Below are 23,596 nucleotides of genomic sequence, written 5' to 3'. Positions count from 1 at the left end.
GGCTAAATGTATGAATGGAAAACACAACAGTTTAGGAATAAAATTTAATTTGATTAACATTTTCTGAATAACATGACATGATATTTGCATCTAAGTTTTAGCAACAATATTATGCATTACAAATTACTGTTACTATTACCTAGCACAAGTAATGTAGAACATCTAGCCAAGCGTCGAACATAGGAAGAATTGAACATGTGCTATCCATTGTTGGTCTCAATTATTATATTATTCTACTGTGTTTTTATGTCTGTAGAAGATAAACATGAAATGAGATATAGTGACACAAACATGGAATTACAAATTAAATAAACCTGCACTGGTAACGTGATTACTTTCTGTTACCTGTATATCTTTTGGTAAGAGTTTTTCTACTTGAATCTCATAATGATGATTCAATGACATGATCTGTCTGTAATAATAGATATACAGTGTACCTTATCAAATGCCTGTGAATAAACATATGAGTGATATTCATTCATTTACACTGCAGTGCTGGTCTTTGTGAAAAAGAGCTTTGCTAAAGCATTCTGCAAAGGTTTGTTTATCACATAGAGACAGTGTAGTATTCTAAGCCCCATAAATAATTTCAAATAAGCCTGGTAAGGACCATTATTTCTCTATGCAATGTATAATATAACCCTGGGTGCTATTAGATTGGTTAATAGTTCCCAAAGGACAGTAGCAGGTGTCTCCGCCCAGACCTAAACTATAATTCATACACATCTGGACATGCCTAAAAAATCATGATCCAGTCCCTCCTAAAATCTTTTTCAATGGTTTCTTTTAAATTATCCTTTTATCCTATCCAGCCACTTGAGACAGTGCTGGTTGTGGCCATAATAATAGCAAGTTCTAGAGTTAGATAGTAGTAAAGACACTCAAGGTCAACAATGAGAATGCAGGCAGATAGAACTTTGAAATACACCCAGGGTCAGCAGAGGCTCTAGATGTAAGTGGCAGGGCCACCAAGTGTCCATGGGTCCAGGTTGAGAAAGCAAGGACCAGTCCCGTGACAAAGATACTTAGTATCTGCTGCAAAGAGCAAAATCTTAAATAAGAAATGATGTATGAGGTAAACTCAGCCATATAATCTAGAAAAAAGTTCTGTCATGGCAGGAACGAACATTTTATTTAGGATTAGCAAAACAAGAGTTATGTTTAGAATTTACCTATTAGTCACTGTACCACAGTCATTAAAAGAAAAATATTTATCAGACTAAATATGGACTTCTATAATCAAAATCTCATTATTGACTTCTCAAAGGGTAATCATAAAATTAATTATCCTAACGAAAAACACAAAAAAATTATCCTATATATACATATTTTTTTCTTTTTCTTTTTACTCCTTTCCCCATCACAGTTTGTCTTTCCTTTTGAGCAGGTTCTTTCTAGTTTATCGTATCTATTGTAAAATTTAAATTTTAATAGTCATCAAGTTTCATGTAAATTGGAACCACCACTATGGAAATCATTATGGAAATTCCTCAGAAAACTACAACTGGAGGTTCCCTTTGACCAGCTATTGCCCTTGTAGATCTTCCCAAAAGAGGTAAAAGTATCATACCATAGTGATATATGCACACCCATGTTTATAGCAGCACAATTTATAACAGCTAAATTTTGGAAACAGCCCGTGTGTACATGGAAAGATGAGTGGATAAAGAAAATGTAGTATTTATATACAAGGGACCACTACTGTGGCTTACAGAAAGATAAACGTGAGGAATCCAGATCATAAGTGAAATAAATCAGAAACGAAAGTTGAGCTATCACCTTATTCCTCTTAATTGTGAAACTCAAAGAGTAAATAAACAGCACCATGGAGGATGGACACTGGGCAGTAGGAAGAACCGGTTTTAATGGGAAGGAGAACAAGGGAGGGAAGAGGAAGGAAAGAAGGAAGGAAAGGGGGAAAAGGAATGGAAAGAGAAAAATGAAAACAAACTTTTCTGAATGGGGAGGGGGAGGAGGGTTGAAGATGGGAAGGAAATGGCAAAAAATAATTAAGATACATTATGCACAGGATCAGACCCCCTATGATGAATGTGAACAATGTGTATGATATGCATTAATAAAAAAGAAAGTTAAAAAATGAAATTCATTCTATGAAGCCAACAGAATGCCCATTATGGCCAAATAAATAGAGTATGCATTAATGAATTGTCTGCATATCTCTAGATATAAGATTTTTCTAATAAACTGTGTTGTCGTAAAAGGACTCATTAATAAAAATTGAAGAAATATTGACTGTACAAGGAACTAACTTAAAATGGAATAAAATATTTTAGTTCATAAAATATGCTTATTTAAACCTTGGAACCACTAACAATTAGAAACCTGCATTATTACATTAGAATAACATCCAGCTAACCTACAAAGCTATACTTCCTGAAAAATCACTCAGTGGAGAAAGAAATCACTCTCGAATAAGAGTCATATACAGATTGACTTTAAGGATTGTACTGTGTATTTGCAGTACAATTATGTTTAGAGAAGAATGATGGGAGAGAATTAATTGAAAAAGCAAACTGAAACCCTGTGCCATATTTTCCAAAGACAGATAAAACATGTTCTCATGAAGTTTTTGAAGGAAAATAGAAGTCTCTTGCTACTTGACATTAAAATTTCAACATCAAATGTCTCTGTCTGTATTCCAAGCTAAGTAATTATATTTGGTCATTTTCATAGGCAGTTGATGATTTTATGCTTCACCATACATCCTGTATGTACAGTTTCACCTTTTAATTTAAAAAAATAATTAATGCTAAAATGATGAAATCTGTAAAGATCAGAAAAAAGCAACCAAATAAAAGAAGCCTAAATATATCTTGGAAAGACAGACTGTACTATATAAATACATAATCCTTGATTTTGAATGCACTTTACATTTTATAGTAATGACTTACAAACACTTAAATAAAAAGAAGTACTCGAGTTTGAGCTTTAGGCTCAATAATTCCTATACATTACTTGTTTAAATCTAGCAAAAAAAGGGACAGAAAAATCTACATCAATGAAAACTAATGGGCAGGCCTGTAGGCAGAAAATAACATTTCAAGCATAAAATATTTTAATTTAAATTTGCGGGACAAAAATTTTTAGTCCATTCATTCTTTTATCCTATATCCCAGTTACTTTGCCTCTTTGAGCAGTTTCTTACCCTTATACAATATTTATTGTAGATTTGGGATCATAATCTTACAGTTTATTAGATTAGGGAAACAATATGGTATTTATATCTATATTTGATAATCTAAACAACCCTTCTGAAGATAACAATATGTAATATTACAACTGTTGTCAAATTCCTATCATCTTGTTTTGTAACCCTATACCATTATTGCTGGGTTTGTTGTTGTTTGTCTCTTTTGCTTTTTGTTTTTCTTTTCTGGGTTTTTTTCTCTTAAACAAAAAAATAAAAATAAACTCTTAGTCCAACAATGATGCACCTTTTAGAGGTGAATGTCCAAAGTGTAACCTAAAATGTGCCAATTTATTGTGAAAAACCAGCACTACAAGTGAATCTGCATACAGAGGTTCTAGGTTAGAAAGAACGACTTATTCCTTAATATCTTTTGTGTTCAAGGAAAAACAATTGCCACATAGCCTATAGTATCACCACCAGTGGTCGAGGCTATTCTGAATTTGTTGATTATATAAATTCAATGCTTGTTATTAAGCATGAAGCTCAATAACTCCACAAATACCTTCAGATGTCTTATTAATCTAGCATCACAGATAGTGTGTGGAATTGTTTCTAATCGCTCAGTCAATTTTGCATTCATCTTGATTCATGTACGGACCTGAAAAAATGATGAATACAACTAGGGCTGAGATCAAAGAACATGATTAAGAAATAGTTCTAAAGAAAACAGCAGAACATTGAAAAAATAACCCCAAAACACCAAGTCTTGGACACTTACTCTACTGAGACACAATGATCAAAAGTTTCTACTTTGCATAAAGCCGCTATAGCTGCTATACCTTGCTTCACCAGGGAAACCGATCCTTGGTCGTGGGTTATGTTGTAGGAAGAAGCATGAACATTAGTTTCTGTCTGCAAACTGGACACAGATCTTCTGAGAAGCAAATCCTGCGTGATTGAGGTCTGCACAGAAAACAGCAGCCCATTAACACCCTCTTTTAGAATGCTCAGAGTGCCAGGAAAACTGCCTGCCTTTTCTCATTGCATTATTCTAAAGAGAATCACATATTCCAAGCTACCTAGGATGAGAAAAGTATAATTTCTGAAATGTCTCTTCTTTGCCTTCAATCCCAAGCATCCTTGGAGTAAACATCTACCAAAAATGCAACCAATGATGCCTTGGAAACAATATGTTTGATCCAGAAGACAAGCCCAGTGATATAAGCATGCAATTTCAGAAACTGGTATGCAGAGTATAAAAATACAGTCAAATTTAAAACAAAGTTATAAAAATACAAAACATTACACTCATAATGCAGTTTAGCTTTAAAGAGAACTTTTTCACTTTGCAGAACAAAAAAGATGTTCCTGGCTTTACAAAGGGCCCCAATAAATTAATATACTTATTGCTTAGTAAAGAAATTTAATCCCATGGAAATTGAGGACTTTTATCGATTTTATTGGATAGAAGACACAGTGTTCATACTGACACATGTTATGAATCAAATTCTAGTTGTGTATATGTGTACACACAGTCCTGGCAGTACTACGCACTCTGCCTTGAAATGGGTGTGATCATGTGTCTACCTCTTATAAATGATTTAACATGACAGTGAACTTTATTATATAATTGATGAATCAGAAGGCTTAATAAAGTCACTTATAACATAAGATTTTATATTTTAATTTTTAAATCAAATCTGTAAGACTATTATGGGAAGATTGAAATTCTATTTGACTTGCCAAGTTTCAATTTAAAACAAGAACTGCATAGTTCATCATGTCAAGTGAATAATAGTTAACCAAGATGTATTTGAGGCAATAAAATGCCATCTACAGAGGAAGTGATTTTAAACCCTGGTACTCTTTTTTACAATAGCAATAAAGGCAGTGGTAGTAGTAACACAGAATGCTTATTATACCTGGTGTTCCAAGGACTTTGTTAAAATATTTTGAAACCTCACAACAATCTCCAAAGTAGGATAAACTATTATCCTCTTTCACAGAGCATAAACTTAAGGCACAGAGAATAGACTAGCGTTTTTAAGGCTGCATAGAAAATCAGGGCAAATATGGGGTATAAATATGAGCCATCTGTTCCATGATACATGCATTTAAAGAATAAACTACACTACCTCTTATCAACATGATTATACAGTGCAGAAGACCTGGAATCACAGAATTAATTCAATTTCTGGTTCCATAACCAACCAGAATGAACAAAATACTCACCCTATTTCTGCCACACTTTATTCATCTGCAAAGAATAGATAACAGACCAAGCTTTTCCTAAGGTCAGTAAAAGATTCAAGTGGGTTGGTAGAAGTAAAGCGATGTTCCTTGCTCATGCAGGCATGAATAAATGGTAGTTTTAGATGAAGACTGGGCTTTTAAAAGTGATCTGCCTCACCCTTGAACTTCAGAAGGCGAATTCCAAAAAGCCAAAGTGACTTGTTTATTAGGGTGCCATGAATGACACGCTCAGGAGAGGTCGCACATCTCAACTCTTTTTCTAGGGTTCTTCGAAAAAAATATTCACTTCCATGTGTCTTTCTTTCAGTTAAAATTTACTACTGTATTTTTTTACATTATTTCCTATGTCTAGAGATGAGTCCACAGACTGTTACTGAAATACCCTCTATCCTGTCACTATGTTATAGCTATTTGCACATGAAACCTTCAAATTTCTTCATCTGAAGTAGACAATAAATACATTGCTTTCAAAAATCATAAACAGCAGCAGCAGCATCTCAAATTTTGAAATCTGAAACCAATAAAATCATAGAGGAATCATTTATCTTGTTCTCAGAGTTAGGTTGTCTGCTTATTTATATTTTTGAGAGCAGCTGTGTTTTAAATTCAATCACATAAAGGTGAGAAAATCCACAAAATACTAGGAAAAAATTAGCCCAGACAAATACAAAACAAATATTGAAAACAAGAGAGTCTTCAATCATGGCCTTTTTCTCCATCAGCAAAATACCTGAGCTAATCACATGGTACATTAACCAAGCTGTCAAACTGTCAGGCTGTCTCAACCTATGGTTTTCAAAGAAAGCAATCCCTGATAACCTGGTAAGGCAAAGATTGAAACAAACTGTCATATTTGATACCTTTTGTTGGAATACTATAGGTAACCAAAAATATTTTATTTTATGAAGGCGTCTTAAAAATCTTTTCATGGTGCCTAACATAAGGCTGAGCACAGAGATTTAAAAAAAATAGTTTAATTGAATTGAAATGTGTTTCTTAAGACTATAAAAAGCAAACAATTGTAAATGTGTTTGTTTATTTGATATTGTAAGTTCATCACCTAGAGCAATAAAATCAATGAATAGAATAGAGAAATGTACAAAAGCATAAATGAAGTATGAATATAATCATGAGCCTCATGAAAAATGATAAAGTCTCCCTACATTCAGCATATGAAAGAGGTGCATTAGGTTATCATTTTTTCAGTTTTTAATTTGAATAATAGATGCTTCCTGAAAATTAGCCTGGATCATACATTTGATCTGTTTCAAACTGACTCAGCTTTGAATTCAAAAGGCCTTACAGTGTGAAAAGAAAGGGCTGAAATTAGCTCTGAGATATAATATTGTCTTAATGAGACTTTCCTTAATAGCACATTAATTGAGACTCATGACAGAATTAAAATCTTTCAAGTGGAGAAAAATAGCCAGATATCTTTGGAAGTTAATTGGACAAATATCAAATGGGTAAAATCCAAACATTGAACAACATAAGAAAAATATTCCCTCAACTTTCCTGATTAAGTGTCTATATACATAACTGAAAAAATATAGTTAATAAAGGTTACAAAAATATTGGAGAAATAAATGTAAATCCCTTTAAGCACAGATAAGCATGATTACTAAAATGGTTTACTTTTTGTTACTATAGCTGTGATGTGTAATTTTTTTAGTATGTTGTTGGATTTGGTTTATACTATTGTGTAGAGGATTTTTACCTTCATATTCATAATTGAGATGAACCTATATTTCCTTACCTTTCCTGACCTAAAATCTCATCTGATATTTTTTTTATGTCCAGCTCCATAAAAATGAGTTAGGAAAAGCCAGGTGTGGTGGTGCATGCTTGCAATCCCAACACTGAGGAAGCTGAGGCATGAGGATCCTTGTGAGCTCGAGACTAGTCTGGGCTACAAAGTGAGCTCAAGGTCATCCTGAACTGCATAGTGAGATCATGTCTCAAAAAGACCCAAAAAAATTATTTTGGAAGTGTATTACCCCCTTAGATATTTTGGAAGAGTGATAAGTGTGATAAGTTGAAGGAAAAAGAAAAACAAACACAAAACAGAAAAAAAGGAAAAATGGAAACAAAACTTTTGTAAATAAGGAGGTAGAGGATTTGAAGAGAGGATAGGGGGATGGGGAAAAAGGAAGAATCAAGAAATATCATGTGCAGGTCCAAATTTCCTATGATAAATGTGGTCATTAATCTATATTTAAAATGTATCAAAAATTAATTAATTTAAAATCACAATTACTTTATAATTAAGTAGAAATAACAAAATAAATTTTTGAGCTACTATGCATAAGTTTCTATACTGAGAGAGGAAATAACTTTTTTAATTTTAAGGTTCATTTTGATGTTTTTCAAACATTTTAGAAAATAATTTTGCACATTTCAACTTCAATTACTTGTACTTTTCAAAGATTATTTTCTGATGTCTAGAGAGAGAATATTGAAGCATGCTAAATGATTCACTTAGCACTGATGGGTACTCAAGATAACAACCAGATTTGACTTCTAAATTTAATTATACACCTTGATAGATTTTATATGGTTTTCATTTTCGATGTTTTTTTTTTTTCATGAAAGATATATAATATGTTTACCGAAGGCTCATAATGTCCTCCATAAAAGGACAACCAGGGTAACAGTAATAGAACAAGCTGGATTTATTGTCCACCAAAGGGAGGAAGAAGGTTCATGTGGAGAAATACTGTCTGAGCAAAACAGTATGGAAAAGAATTCGCTGCAAAACTGGACTTTAGTTATGTGAGTTGAGAGAGGGCTCAAATAAGTAAGAGTTTGGTCTGCATCAAATGCTATGAGCACACTGGATATTTCTTACCCAGAAAAATGTAATACTAGAGCTAGAGTGAAGCTGTAATTGCTAAAGAAATAGCAGTCACTCCTAGTAGCTGGTGCAGGGGAATCTTCATAATTTTAGAACCTGCACAGTGATTTCAGGCTTCCCTAAGACAAATCATGAGTTGCTGGTATTATTTGTCTTATTTCATCATGGGCAGAGAGTGACTTTGTCTGAAGTCAGGATTGTTTGTTTGTTTGTTTGTTTATATCTAACAGAAGAACTCAAAGGTCTGGTTACAAGTATTGGCAAAACTAAAGCTATCAAGGTATAAATGAATGAAACTCAAAGGAAAGCCAGCATTGGATTTGCAGGGGCTTATATTGCCTTTCTGGAGGTGAATTTTGTAATACATTGGTCTCCAAATTGGAAGTTATTAAAATTAGAATGAAAGAACCACAGTGATATAAAGCAGCTTACTGATGATCTTTTTTCTTCTTTGTTGCCTAAGATAAAATATATTTAAACCACTACATGGTCCAGCAGGAAAGATTTAAGGCAAAATATATAAGGTTCTGATTACATCTCATGTTTGCCCAAATAATCAATACAATCCAAAATGTGATCTGATTGCAACCACATATGTCAAATAATTTGTCTGTGAAAAAGTAGTAACTTTTTTATAGTGTGACAAATATTATTTCCAAATCTTCTAGTCAGCACTAAAGATTGAGGGCCTCTGTTTATATTCTAATCCTTCACTTGGTTCTACACTATCAATTTCCTGAGTTTCTTGTTAACCTTAGAGATTTAAAGGCACTTTTGGGAATGAATCAGCTGTTTGTCTTTCAAAAAAAACTTAAATGCAGACTTATCCAAAGACCTGCTTTTGAAGAAGAGCCCATTTTTCAAAATTTATACATTTATTTATTGAAAAATCTATATTTTATTATAAAATATATTTTTATTCATGTCATTTTATTGAAATAACCTGGAATTGGTGTCACCAAAAATTAAAACTATTTAGTAATTCACTGAGTTTCATTGTGCTTTTTAAAATATATTTTATTAAATTTTTAAAATTTTATTAGTTTTACATAATATTTTGACTAAGTAAGCCAGAATTTATGAGTAGCCATTTGGACCTATTTTGTATGCAATGCAAAAATGTTGCATGAATTCATGCAGCTCTAATCAGGGCAAAAAACTTTGGTTTTTCTGACACCATCTGAAAATCACAGATCTGTCCCATGAAACATATTGATTGGAATGTGTGAGGAACTTAATCATCAAATAAACCTGAAATAAGGATTATGGGATGGGGGGACTGCATGAGGCCTCACATGAAGGAGGTGAAACTCCAGGTGGGAGTCATTTATTCTTTCTCTTCTAAAGCTAAATCTGATCTCTGAAATCATAATAGCCAAGCAAAGATACATCTCAGCATCCAAAATCTGAAGCAGTTGAGTCAAAATAAAGATTTTTTACCAATTTAATATTCCCAGAGTTTCTGATTGAGAGCTGAGATTATAATTCATTCTTATAAATGCATATAGATGGAAAAGATAAATGGGACCTTTCAGATAAATTGATATGATATGATACATGATATGATATATGATATGATATGATATGGTATGATAAGGTAGGGTTACTGTGAACATTTTCCTTACAATAATATTCACTTTCAAAACTGCACTGTTCAACTTAAAGTGTAGAAACATAAATCAAGGCTTGTAATGTACCACCCAAGTTGAGGAAAACTACTCAGAATTAAAATTACTTTGCTCTTTATTCACATCTTTTGTTACTCAGAAAAAGAGACCATCATATATTTAATCACCTGTGTTTGGTCTATTTCACTTAACATTATAGTCTTAAGGCACGTATTATGATTTGTCTAGTTGTCACCCCAAAACCTCATGTACTTATGATGGGGCTTTTTTGAAGGTAGTTTAATCCAGAGTTTGTGACTGAATCCTGGTTCAATCCTGGGATTAAGTGCTAGGACTGAGGGTGCGTGATTGCTGGCTCAGTCCATTAATTGGATTGGCACTGCCCTAATATCAGCAGTACAGACAAGATAAAAGGGGAAAAAAGAGACTTGTTTCTCTCTTCCTCACTTGCTGCTTTTGCCATCTTTTGCCAGCATGAACAGTTCACCCTCTGGCATCTGCCACTCTACCTTGGAGCTACCAATTATGAAATGAGACCTTCAGAAACCGTGAGTTAAACAAACCTTGCCTTCCTTATTATTCTAACTCAGATATTTTATCTCAGTGATGAGAAAAAAAGTCTAAGACAATGTATTATTCGTTTTTCTACAAAGGGGTCAAATTTTCTTTCTTTATGGCTAAATAGTACTCCACAGTATCTATTATATTTTCTTTATCCATTTATCTGTTCTGGGCATCTGTTGTTGGACTGTTCCCAAGATTTAACTACTGTAAGCTATACTGCTATAAACATAAGTATGCATGTATCACTGTAATATGGTATATTTAATTCTTTAAGAAAAATACCAAGAAGATATATAGCTAGGTCTAATAGAACTTTTTTTTTTTTCTAAGATTCTGATTTACACAGTAGCTATGCTATGTACTTCCCATCATCAATAGAGGAAGATTATTGTCTCCCACAATCTCATCAGTATTTGTCATTTTTTATGTTATCAATGTTAGTTATTTCTTTAAGTGTTTTCACCTGCACTTCTCTAATTGAACATTTTTTCACGTACCTGGTGGCCATCGATGCTTCCTCTTTTAAGAAGTGTCCATTCTTTTCCATTTTCTGTTGGATCTTTCATTTTTAGTTGACTAATTTTTTATTGTGTTCTCTGTATGCTCCACATACTAGTTCATGCTGAGGAGTAGCTAGCAGAACTTTTCTCCCATTCTGCAGGTTACATTTTAATGCTGTTGATGGTCTTCAATTTCTTCAGTTTTTCTTGGATTTCTATCTTTCTTGTGAGCTCTTTCTTGATTCCTGGAACTGTTCTCTTTCTTTTTCTTAAGTTGTTGTTTCTTAGGTATCTCAGTTCCAGATCCCTAGAGGCTGTGATTTGTTGCTGGCTTTGACTCCGCTGTCTTAACTGTAATCGTTAACTTACCAAAGGAGGTCATCTCGTCCTGCTTGGATGTCACATTGTCATAACTTTTTTGTAATTGTATTTTTTAAATTTTCTTAGGATACTAACCTTTGATTTATCCTCCATTACTCTTTTATATGTAAAATTGATTTAAATAAAAATTGATCATTATTATATAATTTGTAAAGTTTTAAAAATTTATTCAAATATCAAACTGAAGATGTCATCATATTCATCAAAGTTACACATTAATTTGTGAATAACTGATTTAAGTATAATAGCAAGTCATCCCTTCTAAAATCATGGAATATCCTTGAAAAGTCAAGACCTCCTATGCCTTTGCTTATTTCTACACCATTTATCTTTACAATACACCAGCAATCAAGTAACTCAATATGTAAATGAAGATTTCTGTTATTAGTATGATTGTGTTATATTTGTATTTATTTTCTAGATGACCATCAAAGTTCTGAAATTCTTGCTTGACTTATAAGCTATTTACGTGATAGTCTGCCACAGTTTCATAGACTCTATGAGGATGTCTGTGACGACTGGTTTAGAGAAAAATAAGACCATTTATTATCCACTGCAATAACATTAACCAGAATATCAATAATCTAAGTTTTTACTCACTCTTGGGCTCAAGTCTCCATGCAAATTTGCACAAAAGGTCAGGCAATGCTTGCACAGTTTTGTGGTGGAGTGAAGAGCAATGTTAGTGAAGAACTCTGAGTTCAGAGAACACAAAACTTTTATAATGGAAATTGGACCAACTTGTCTTTTTACTGAACACAAACTTCCTTATAAATATACTCTGCAACAAAGATAACCTTTGTTTCTGGCCACAGAGTATAGGAGACTGTCATGGAGAATGGTGTCTCCACAGTTTTGTTTTGTTTGCTAGTATGAAGAAATGTAAGGGTCTCTCATGATTGTGTCTTCTGTTGAGGCAACTCATGGAACTCATTTCTTTCCTTATTGTTTTCTCAGCAATATGAGTGTCTATCTAAAATTACATCTATATACTTTATTTTCTAATCCTTACATTTCTAACTCATTTATTTTTTTCCATTATGTAGGACTTGAAGTGTTTTGTTCTTTTTTAAAAATTTTATTTTTAAAATAAATTTAAAATAACAAAACAGAACAAAGCAGATCAGAAATTTCAAAGCAAGACAACAGATCATCACTATCATTCTGTCTCTTGTTTTTTTTCCAAATAGTTGTCCATATCTTCACACACAATGAATTCACACACAACAAAATAGTAAAAAACTGATCATACCAGAATGATGGAGGCATTACAGGCCATCAAAACCAGACAATAAGAAAATCAACAATGGGTTTTTGCTGCCGCGCCTGGCCATCGGTGTGCAGAGGAGGAGCTGGGCAGATCTGGGGTGCCTTCATCGGCCTCTCTGTGTGTCTGGAGGACTGTGGATATCTCGGCCCAGACTGTTTGGGTCCCTCCAGGCTTCCAGGTGCAGTGAAGGGGAGAGGTGGGTTTGAGGCCTCTACATCCGCCTCCCCATCCTGGTTGCACTTGGAGAACTGCTGAGCTCCTGACGCGTGGGCGGGCCCACACTATCACCCAAGCCCAGCTTGTTTTGCTGCCACGCTTGGCCATCGGTGTGCAGAGGAGGAGCTGGGCGGATCTGAGGTGCCTGCATCAGCCTCTTTGTGTGTCTGGAGGACTGTGGATATCTCTGCAAGCAGGGAGGGATCACAGGTTCCTGAGGCACAGCGGCCTGTGGTGAATACCCTAACCCGGCTGCGATTGAAGAGCTGTGGAGCTTCCAAGGGGCAGGTGGGCGCACAGTGTCCCTGAGGCCCAGCTTGTCTGGAACTGCGGAGTTCTGAGCAGGCAGAGGAGGGCCACTGGTTCTGCATGCCCAATGGCTTGGGGTAGCGTGGTGCCAGAGTCTCAGTAGCTGCAAACATAGAAGGGGATTTTCAACAGATCCTGAGGAAGCTTTCAAATAACACTTGAAACACAGAAATATAGGAAAATGACAAAACAAAAGACCAAATTACAACCTCAAACGTCCAGCCCATCTCAAGAAACCCTAGGAGCAATGTATATAGAAGAAAATATATCCCATCTACCTCATATATTGGACACAATAGCTACTGAAATTGACAAGCAACTCCAGGAAGCTTTAAAGAAATTCAAACTCGAAGTAATCCCACAGATAAAAGAAGAAATGATAAAAGAGATGAAAGAGATTCTAAATACATCTAAAGAAAACACAGATTAAAAATTGGAGGAACTAAACAAAAAGATAGAATCCCTAGATGAGCAATATAAGAAACAAACAGAATACATAATGCAGGGGGCTGGGGATTTAGCTCAGCGGCATAAGCACCTGCCTTGCAAGCAGGCAGTCGTGAGTTCAATCCCCGGTACCGATAAAAAAGGAAAAAGACAAAAAAAAAAAAAACAAAAACAAAACAAAACAAAAAAAAAAGAATACATAATGCAGATGCACAGAGATATACAGGAAGTAAAAAACTCCACTGAAAGTTGTAAAAACCGCCTTAATGAAAGTGAAGATAGAATTTCAGACCTTGAAGACAGGATTGCAGCAAGTGAACAGGAAAGGAAAGATCTTTTGAAAATAACAAGGAATCAGGAAACAACAATTCAACAACTGCAAGACGATGCAAAGAAGAATAACATAAGAATGATAGGGATTAATGAAAGAGAGGGAGACAACATGAAGGATGTCAGGAGGATATTTAGAGAAGTAATAGCTGAAAATTTCCCAAGCATGAGATCAGAAACCGACATCAGGATCAGTGAAGCATATAGAACTTCAAATAGTCATAACCAAAATAAAACTGCACCCAGACATATAATAATCACCGTCCCAGAAATCCAACACAAGAATAGATTATTAAAAGCTGTCAGAGAGAAAAGACAGATCACTTATAAAGGAAAACCTATCAGAATCACAGCAGACTTCTCAGCACAAACGATAAAGTCAAAAAGAGCATGGAGTGAAGTATTCCAGATCCTAAAGCAAAATGATTTCCAACCTAGACTGATATATCCTGCAAAACTATCATTCAAAATAGATGGTGAAATATGATACTTCTATGACAAAGAACAGCTGAAGAACTTCATGAACACCAAACCAACCCTGCAAAAAATATTGAAAGACAGTTTAGATACGCAAAGGAAAAAACCACTAAACAAAGCAAATAATTAAACAGAACAGAAAGATAAAGATGCAACAGCAGAGAGATAACATTCCTACAATTAACCAGCATTTAACAGTAATAACCATTAATGTAAATGGTCTCAATGCACCAATCAAAAGAAACAGACTAGCAGAATGGATCAAGAAACAAAATCCAACCATATGCTGTTTACAGGAAACCCATCTAACCCAGAACGATACTCACAGACTGAAAGTCAAAGGATGGAAAACAATTCTTCATGCAGCAGGAATCCAAAAAAAGGCAGGAGTAGCCATTCTGTTTGCAGATAACGTGAACTTTAAACCAACAATGACCATAAAGACACAGAAGGTCACTACATACTCGTAAGGGGAAAACTCCAAGAGGAAGAGATAACTATCTTAAATATATACGCACCAAACTCCAGAGCACCCAGTTATATAAAACAATTATTAACAGAAATGAAAACTCAAATTATCAGTAACACAATTGTAACAGGAGACCTTAATATGCCATTGACACCAAGGGACAGATCAACCAGACAGAAAATGAGCAAAGAAATAACAGAACTGAATCACACCTGCGAACAAATGGGTTTGATAGACATATACAGAATGTTCCACCCAACAACATCAGAATACACATTCTTCTCAGCAGTACATGGATCATTTTCTAAAACAGACCATATATTAGCTCACAGAACATATTTAAACAAATGCAAAAGAGTTGAAATCATCCCTTGCATGTTATCAGATCATAGCGCTCTGAAATTAGAAATTAATGATAAAAGATACTGCAAAAATCCCGCAAACACATGGAAACTGAAAAGCACACTCTTGAGTAATCAGTGGGTCATAGAAGAAATTAAAGAAGAAATTAAACAATACCTAAAAGAAAATGAAAATGCAGATACAACTTACCAGAATCTGTGGGATGCAATGAAAGCCGTCCTGAGAGGAAAATTTATTGCACTGAGTTCCCACATCAGGAAAACAGAACGAATACAAATAAATAACTTGATGCTACACCTCAAACAGCTAGAAAAAGAAGAGCAAGTCTAGCCCAAAGCCAAAAGAAGAGAGGAAATTATAAAAATCAGAGCAGAAATCAATGCAATAGAGACTAAGAAAACAATCCAAAGAATCAACGAATCAAAGAGTTGGTTCTTTGAAAGCATAAATAAAATCGATAAGCCCCTAGCCAACCTTATTTAAAAAAGGGAAGAAAAAGCTCAAATTCATGCAATAAGAAATGAAAAAGGAGAAATCACTACAGACCCAATAGAAATACAGAAAATCATCAACACCTATTTCGAAAACCTCTACTCTCAAAAGTTTGATAACACAGAAGAAATAGACAGATTCTTAGAAGCATATGAAGTACCAACGCTAGATCAAGAGGATGTAAAACTGTTGAATAACCCAATCTCTGTTAATGAAATTGAAAATGTAATTAAGTCCTTACCCACCAAGAAAAGCCCAGGCCCAGATGGATTCACTGCAGAATTCTACAAGAAATACAAAGAAGACCTAATGCCAACACTCCTCAAACTATTCAATGAAATTGAAAGGGAAGCAATCCTTCCTAAGTCATTCCTGGAAGCAAATATTACTCTAGTACCAAAACCTGAGAAAGACCCAACTAAAAAAGAGAACTATAGACCGATCTCCCTAATGAACACAGATGCAAAAATCCTCAATAAAATATTGGCAAATAGGATCCAGAAAATCATCAAGAAGATTATACACCATGACCAAGTGGGATTCATCCCAGGAATGCAAGGATGGTTCAACATACGCAAATCGATAAAAGTAATCCACCATATCAATAAAGCCAAAAATAAGAATCACATGATCATTTCTATAGATGCAGAAAAAGCCTTCGATAAAGTCCAACATTTATTCATGATAAAAACTTTACAGAAAATTGGAATTAAATGGTCTTTACCTCAATATAATAAAGGCCATTTATGACAAACTAACAGCCAGCATCATACTAGATGGCCAAAAATTGAAAGCCTTTACTTTAAAATCGGGCACAAGACAAGGATGTCCTTTATCACCACTCCTATTTAATATAGTACTGGAAGTACTAGCCAGAGCAATTAGGCAAGAAAGAGAAATAAAAGGGGTAAAGATAGGAAAAGAAGAAGTTAAATTATCATTGTTTGCAGATGACATGATACTCTACATAGAAGACCCCCTAAACTCCATTGAAAGACTCTTAGATACAATAAATAAATTCAGTAATGTGGCTGGATACAAAATCAATACTCAGAAATCAATAGCATTCCTATACACGAACAACAAAATCACAGAGAGGGAAATAAGAGAAACTGGACTACTCACATTAGCAAGCAAAAAAATGAAATATTTAGGAATTACTCTTACGAAAGAAGTGAAAGACTTATACAGTAAAAATTATAATACACTGAAAAAGGAAATTGAAGATGATCTCAGAAAATGGAAAGACATCCCTTGCTCATGGATAGGAAGAACAAACATTATGAAGATGGCCATTCTCCCAAAACTGTTATACAGATTCAATGCGATCCCAATAGAAATACCATCAACATACCTTATAGATCTAGAGAAATCACTCCTAAATTTCATCCGGAAACAGAAGAGACCTAGAATCGCAAAGGCAATTATAAGCAGCAAAGACAAAGCAGGAGGCATCACAATCCCTGACTTGAAGTTATACTACAAAGCAACAGTAGTAAAATCAACATGGTATTGGAATCAAAACAGAACCGAAGATCAATGGAATAGATTACAAGATACAACCACAACTACAAACACACTCAACCACCTTATCTTTGATAAAGGAGCCAACCAGGTTCACTGGAAGAACGACAGTCTCTTTAATAAATGGTGCTGGAAAAACTGGCTCTCCATTTGCCAAAAACTAAAGCTAGACCCATGTCTATCACCATGTACTAAATTAAAATCTAAATGTGTCAAAGATATGAATATTAAAACAGAAACACTAAATGTATTGGAAGACAAATTGGGTAGAAACCTTGGAGACATAGGAGTAGGTAGAGAATTCATGAACAGGACTCAAACCACACGGGAAATACTTCCCAGAATCAATAAGTGGGACCACTTCTTATTAAAAAGTTTCTGCATGTCAAAAGAAATCTCCAGCATAGTGAAAAGAAAACCCACAAACTGGGAAAAGATTTTAGTGAACTCTCTCTCAGACAAGGGACTCTTGTCTAAAACATATAAAGAATTAAAAAAACTCAGACCTTCAAAATTCAAAGATCCAATCCAAAAATGGGCATCTGAGATGAATACGCAATTCTCAGATGAAGAAATGCAAATGGCAAATAAATACATGAAAAAATGCTCATCATCATTGGTCATTAGAGAAATGCAAATTAAAACCACACTGAGATACCATCTCACTCCTGAAAGAATGGCCAGGATCAAGAAAACCAACAACAACAAATGCTGGAGAGGCTGTGGGGAAAAAGGAACTCTCCTGCACTGTTGGTGGGAGTGTAGACTACTCTTATACAGATTCAATGCAATCCCAATAGAAATACCATCAACATACCTTATAGATCTAGAGAAATCACTCCTAAATTTCATCTGTAACCAGAAGAGACCTAGAATCGCAAAAGCAATTCTAAGCAGCAAAGACAAAGCAGGAGGCATCACAATCCCTGACTTGAAATTATACTACAAAGCAACAGTAGTAAAATCAACATGGTATTGGAATCAAAACAGAACCGAAGATCAATGGAATAGATTACAAGATACAACCACAACTACAAACACACTCAACCACCTTATCTTTGATAAAGGAGCCAACCAGGTTCACTGGAAGAACGACAGTCTCTTTAATAAATGGTGCTGGAAAAACTGGCTCTCCATTTGCCAAAAACTAAAGCTAGACCCATGTCTATCACCATGTACTAAATTAAAATCTAAATGTGTCAAAGATATGAATATTAAAACAGAAACACTAAATGTATTGGAAGACAAATTGGGTAGAAACCTTGGAGACATAGGAGTAGGTAGAGAATTCATGAACAGGACTCAAACCACACGGGAAATACTTCCCAGAATCAATAAGTGGGACCACTTCTTATTAAAAAGTTTCTGCATGTCAAAAGAAATCTCCAGCATAGTGAAAAGAAAACCCACAAACTGGGAAAAGATTTTAGTGAACTCTCTCTCAGACAAGGGCCTCTTGTCTAAAACATATAAAGAATTAAAAAAACTCAGACCTCCAAAATTCAAAGATCCAATCCAAAAATGGGCATCCGAGATGAATACGCAATTCTCAGATGAAGAAATGCAAATGGCAAATAAATATATGAAAAAATGCTCATCATCATTGGTCATTAGAGAAATGCAAATTAAAACCACACTGAGATACCATCTCACTCCTGAAATAATGGCCAGGATCAAGAAAACCAACAACAAATGCTGGAGAGGCTGTGGGGAAAAAGGAACTCTCCTGCACTGTTGGTGGGAGTGTAGACTGGTACAGCCTTTGTGGAGATCTGTCTGGAGATTTCTCAAAAAGTTGGGATTGGAAATCCCATTTATTCCAGCTATTCCATTTCTAGGCATATTCCCAGAAGAACTGAAAGCATCATACCAGAGAGATATATGTGCACCTATGTTGATAGCAGCACAATTTGTAATCGCCAGATCTTGGAAACAACCCAAGTGTCCATCAACTGAGGAATGGATAAAAAAGTAGTGGTATTTCTATACAATGGAGTATTATTCAGCTATAAAGAAGGATCACATTGAGATATTTATCAATAAATGGGCGCAGCTTGAGACCATACTCATAAGTGAAATAAATCAATCTCGCATGTGTGAATACCGAATAGTTTCCCTAATGTAAGTAATGATTCAAATATATAAAAATATGTAGCAATCATGATTCCCCATTATGTGGCCTTGAAGCCTTATAAAGTTTTCACTCATTAATTAGAAAGGCTTTATTCTGGGCTTCTTGATATGGAAATATTTGAAGTTATAGTATATGAAGTTTTATTCAAATATTTCAAGAAAAAGACAGACACTATGGTAACTACTATTAAGTTGGGTTATTTGGTGGTGAAGTACTAGGTTGCTGAAACAGTCATGCTTTGACCTCTATTGTTATATTGTTATGTCCTGTTTTATCTCAATCTCCCCCTTATTCTTTAAAAAAATTATTTAGTTATTTCTTATGTTTGTTTTAATTAAGGGGAAAAATTTAAAAAATTAGGATATATAATAGTAACTCTTTTTGATTTCCTATTAACTTGTTTTGAAGTCCTGTAATACTCCTACGATCTTGTTTTGACTGATTAGACTCTGTTCCATTCTGTATGATAGTATCAAGTTTGAGGGTATAGGCAACTACTTTGAAGGCAGTAAGATTCACTAAGATGCCCATTCTGGTTTGACTATTGTCTCCTTTAGAAGTCCTGTAATGTTTACAATGCCTAAGTTTTATTGGTCTTGTTCTCTACTGTTTTGTCCAACTTTATAATATCTAATGAGAGCGACAATTCCTTTTAAGGAAACAAGAGACAACGTTGATAACCATTGTTGATAACCTTGTACTCTGTTCTATACCATGTGCTATGTCTATCCTTGGTTTTGACTGACAGCTTTGTTTTGCCATATTTGACTGTATTCTCTCCCCCACAAAAAAGTAATAAGAACTAAGGAGTAATAAAATCCAAAATGTGTAAATTTTGTTGTAAAAAAGAGAGGGGAAAAAAAGAGCTCTAACAGCAAATGTGTTTAGGGGTGTTAAATAGCTGATTATATTAATGTTTTTGGATCATTGAACACAGCTGTTTGCAGTCTCCCTGTTTGAATGTCCACTTTGTATTCTTTGATACTGTCATTTGAGTAACTATTTTCAAGATGATAATATGTAATCTATTAACAGGTGATTTCTTACTGTTACGTTTTTTTTTCTTTTTTTTTTTTTTTTTTTTTGTAGTTCTGTATTATGTGTACCCTTACACCGCTTTGTTTTGTTTTGTGTTTTTCTCTTTTTCCTCTTAAATAAAATTAAAAAAAAAAAAAAAGAAAATCAACAATGGCTGCCATAATGTTTCTCGTTCTCTTCAAAATAGCTGTCTATATCTTCATGTGTGTTGAAATTAAACAATACAAAATAGACTAAGATCACTCTGAACAGAGAATAATAACCTTACTGGATTTCACAGCAAGATGCTACAGAATTAGCACTGGATAACATGATGTCTCTTTTTCTTCAAAGTAGCTGTTTATTTTATCATGCATTATATAATTGATCCTCATAAATGAACAAGGAGTCTTATGGACTTTGAAACATTATGACTCAGGATTTTCATACCCTAATATCACAGGCAAGGCTTCATTTTTACAGAATACAAAGCACTCAGTATCTTCCACTTTTAAGAGCTCATCAAGAGAAGACACTACCAGATCATGCTCCTGCAACATTTCCGGGTAGCAGAACACTGCTCACTCCATCCTTTCCAAGAGCCACACAGGGGTGATGAGTTTCATGTCTTGCATTTCTGGCATTCCGCTTATTCTGGGAGATCTGTAACTTGATACCAGCATGATGATTCTGCCCTGCCTTGCTTATCTGGGGAGTTGCTGGAACCTGGTCCTGCTCTTCTGGAGGAAGACAGGACTCTCCAGATTCCATCTTCTTGGCCAGCTCTTCCATCAATCTGATATTAGTTGCAGAAACTAAAGAATCAGGGGAAGTTCCTCTGCAGTTCTGTTTTGATCTTGCAAAATATTAAGAACAACTTCCCATAACACTTAAATTGATTTTGCTCCATTTTTAATGGCTTCTTCATATAGCCCAATAATATCAGAGGTGTCTTTTCTTGCCAATAGCTTTGCATTGCAGAACCAGAATTTAGTGAATTTTTCAGCCTCAGGAATGTTGGACAAAATGGTAGATATTTCATTAGAAAGCCCCCCCTCTTCAGGGAACCTCAAACATTCTGCCAGGGTGGGGTTAATCTAGTTGGACAGCTCCAGTTGTGCTTTCTTTTCTTCCTCTTCTTCAGTGTTCTTCCAGAATGAAATATTCATTTCTGCCATACTTTTTATTTTAAGTTCCATAAGAGGCCATTTATAGATTTTCCCCTTAGATTTCTGCCATTCTTCTAGCAGTTTCCTTCGATCCTCTGCTGTTGTCTTTTTAATGGCTGGATTAGTTTGGGTATCATCTGGGACTCCTCTCTTGTTTCTGGTTGTGACACTAGCTTGAGTTTTGGGAGATGTGATGCTCAGGAAACGCTTCTGGGAAAAGTCTTTTTCAACTTGAGGTCCACAGTCTGCACTCTTTGTTGAAAGCTGTTGGTTCCATTTGCCCTTATGCTAGGAGTCATTGGGAAGACTGAATGAAATTTGCCAAATTAAGCCTCTGGTTTACGGATTTTGACTTGCAGTTCATGTGTCTGGGACCTAAAACAAGGTTGTGTGGATTTCTGGTCTTGCTTGCTGTTTGGATGTCTGTTGTTAGGTCCTCCCTGCAGCGAACTGGGGTATGTCCCGGGTTTGGTGTATTTTACTTTCTCTTCAGTAATAGTGTGTGACTGTACCTGACTTTCTTTTGGTCGTTCATATTTACTCCTGTTAACCGTCACATCCTTTATGTTCTTGACCACTGGCTTTTTCGATGCTTGGGTCCTATGAAGGGTCTGACTGATGTGAGAGGGAATTGTCCTTGAGGGTTTTTCTTGTCTTGCAAGCTCTACTCCTTTAGCGAGATGCTGAAACTTTACTGGTGGAGTCTTAATTTGTGTTTTTCTAACAAACTGCTTATTAACCCTGTCTTTCAGAACAGCACTGCTCACCACACTTTTGCCCAAGACCTGTTTAGTAGTCAAATGACTCTTGGTTTGAATATAAGAGTTACTCTTTGGCTTATTTATGGTACATAATGCAGGGTCTGGCTTCTTTTCAGGTTCTGACGAGATTTGAGGCAAGTTCTCCTTGTTCAGCTCTTTAAGAAAGCCATCCAGGGGCTGGGTGTTTAGCTCACCAGCAAAAGTGCCTGCCTTGCAAGCGCATGGTCATGAGTTCAATTCCTGGTACCGGTTTAAAAAAAAAAAAAAAAGCCATTCAAAGATTTGTTTTGCACATGGGTGTCACCCCCAGAGTCTGTACATTTTGCATTTGCTTGACCTGTAATCTGCTGCTTTGTAGATTTTGGTTCTGTGACTCAAGTGATCTCATGGCTTTTCTTGATGTTTTCCTGTAGTAGATGGTTCAACTTCATGTTGCTGGTGACTCTTGCTGGAAGGTTTATAGGTTGGGTTAGAGGAAACACCTCTTGAAGTCAGACTTTTGTCCACAAGTTTTGGTGCCTCTAACTTTGGCTTCTGGGACCCTAGTCCCATAGCTGGTTTGCCCTGGAGTTTAATGTTGATGGGCCTTGTAGCTTTGACAGGCAAAACAGCATGGTTGGTAACATCATTTTTGAGTTTACAGGTACATTTAGAAGGCAGTGGATTTGGACAATGATTCTTGGCTTTTAGATAAGGCTTGGTGTTTTGATTCTTCAATTTTTCCTTGACTGCTAGGTATTCCTGCCGCTTTTTCTGCTGTTCTTCTGCTGTGGCCGCGGCAGCCGAGGGCCCTGAGTTCACCATGACTGCTCTGTGACAGTTTCTCTTTCCAGTAATGTTTTTTTTTTTCTTGACATTAAAAGAATGAAGTTTCCCCTATGAAGTGTAATACTGATTAACCTTTTAAGGTTAACGTTATCAAAGTTTAGAAATTTAACAGAGATAACCAAAAGATATATACTTTTATAAAACAGAATATAAGTATTACTTGAGATTTTACATGAAGTAATTTCAAAACCTCTTGATCATGACTTTTGCTTCTGTAGGGGGAAATTTTGGCTATCATTCTGATTTTGTAAACTTCTGGTTATGTACTCTGATTTTTATTTGAATCATACAGATCGTTTGCCTTTTACTAAAACTGATGGTTAATGAAAATGTTTTGACATTATATATTTTCAGAAATTAAAAATAGTTGTCTGGTTTTTAAGTTTGATATTCTATCTGGTGACTATACATAGTAATGAAACTGTGAACTGTTGTAAGAGAAGGTCTAATAATCTCATA

The 23,596-nt window shown here is 35.1% G+C and overlaps 1 pseudogene; it reads right to left on the bottom strand.

The window, feature by feature from the left end:
• Window positions 1–20,807: 20,807 nt before the first annotated feature.
• Window positions 20,808–23,113, bottom strand: LOC100713391 (cytoskeleton-associated protein 2-like; annotated as a pseudogene).
• Between the last annotated feature and the right edge of the window lie 483 nt (window positions 23,114–23,596).

The sequence above is a fragment of the Cavia porcellus genome, unplaced genomic scaffold (genome assembly GCF_034190915.1).
Source record: "Cavia porcellus strain 051 isolate PalLab524CR breed Dunkin Hartley unplaced genomic scaffold, mCavPor4.1 scaffold_1, whole genome shotgun sequence".
Taxonomy (NCBI): domain Eukaryota; kingdom Metazoa; phylum Chordata; class Mammalia; order Rodentia; family Caviidae; genus Cavia; species Cavia porcellus.
The sequence above is the reverse complement of the archived record's forward strand: the minus strand, read 5'-3'. Positions and strand labels throughout refer to the sequence as shown.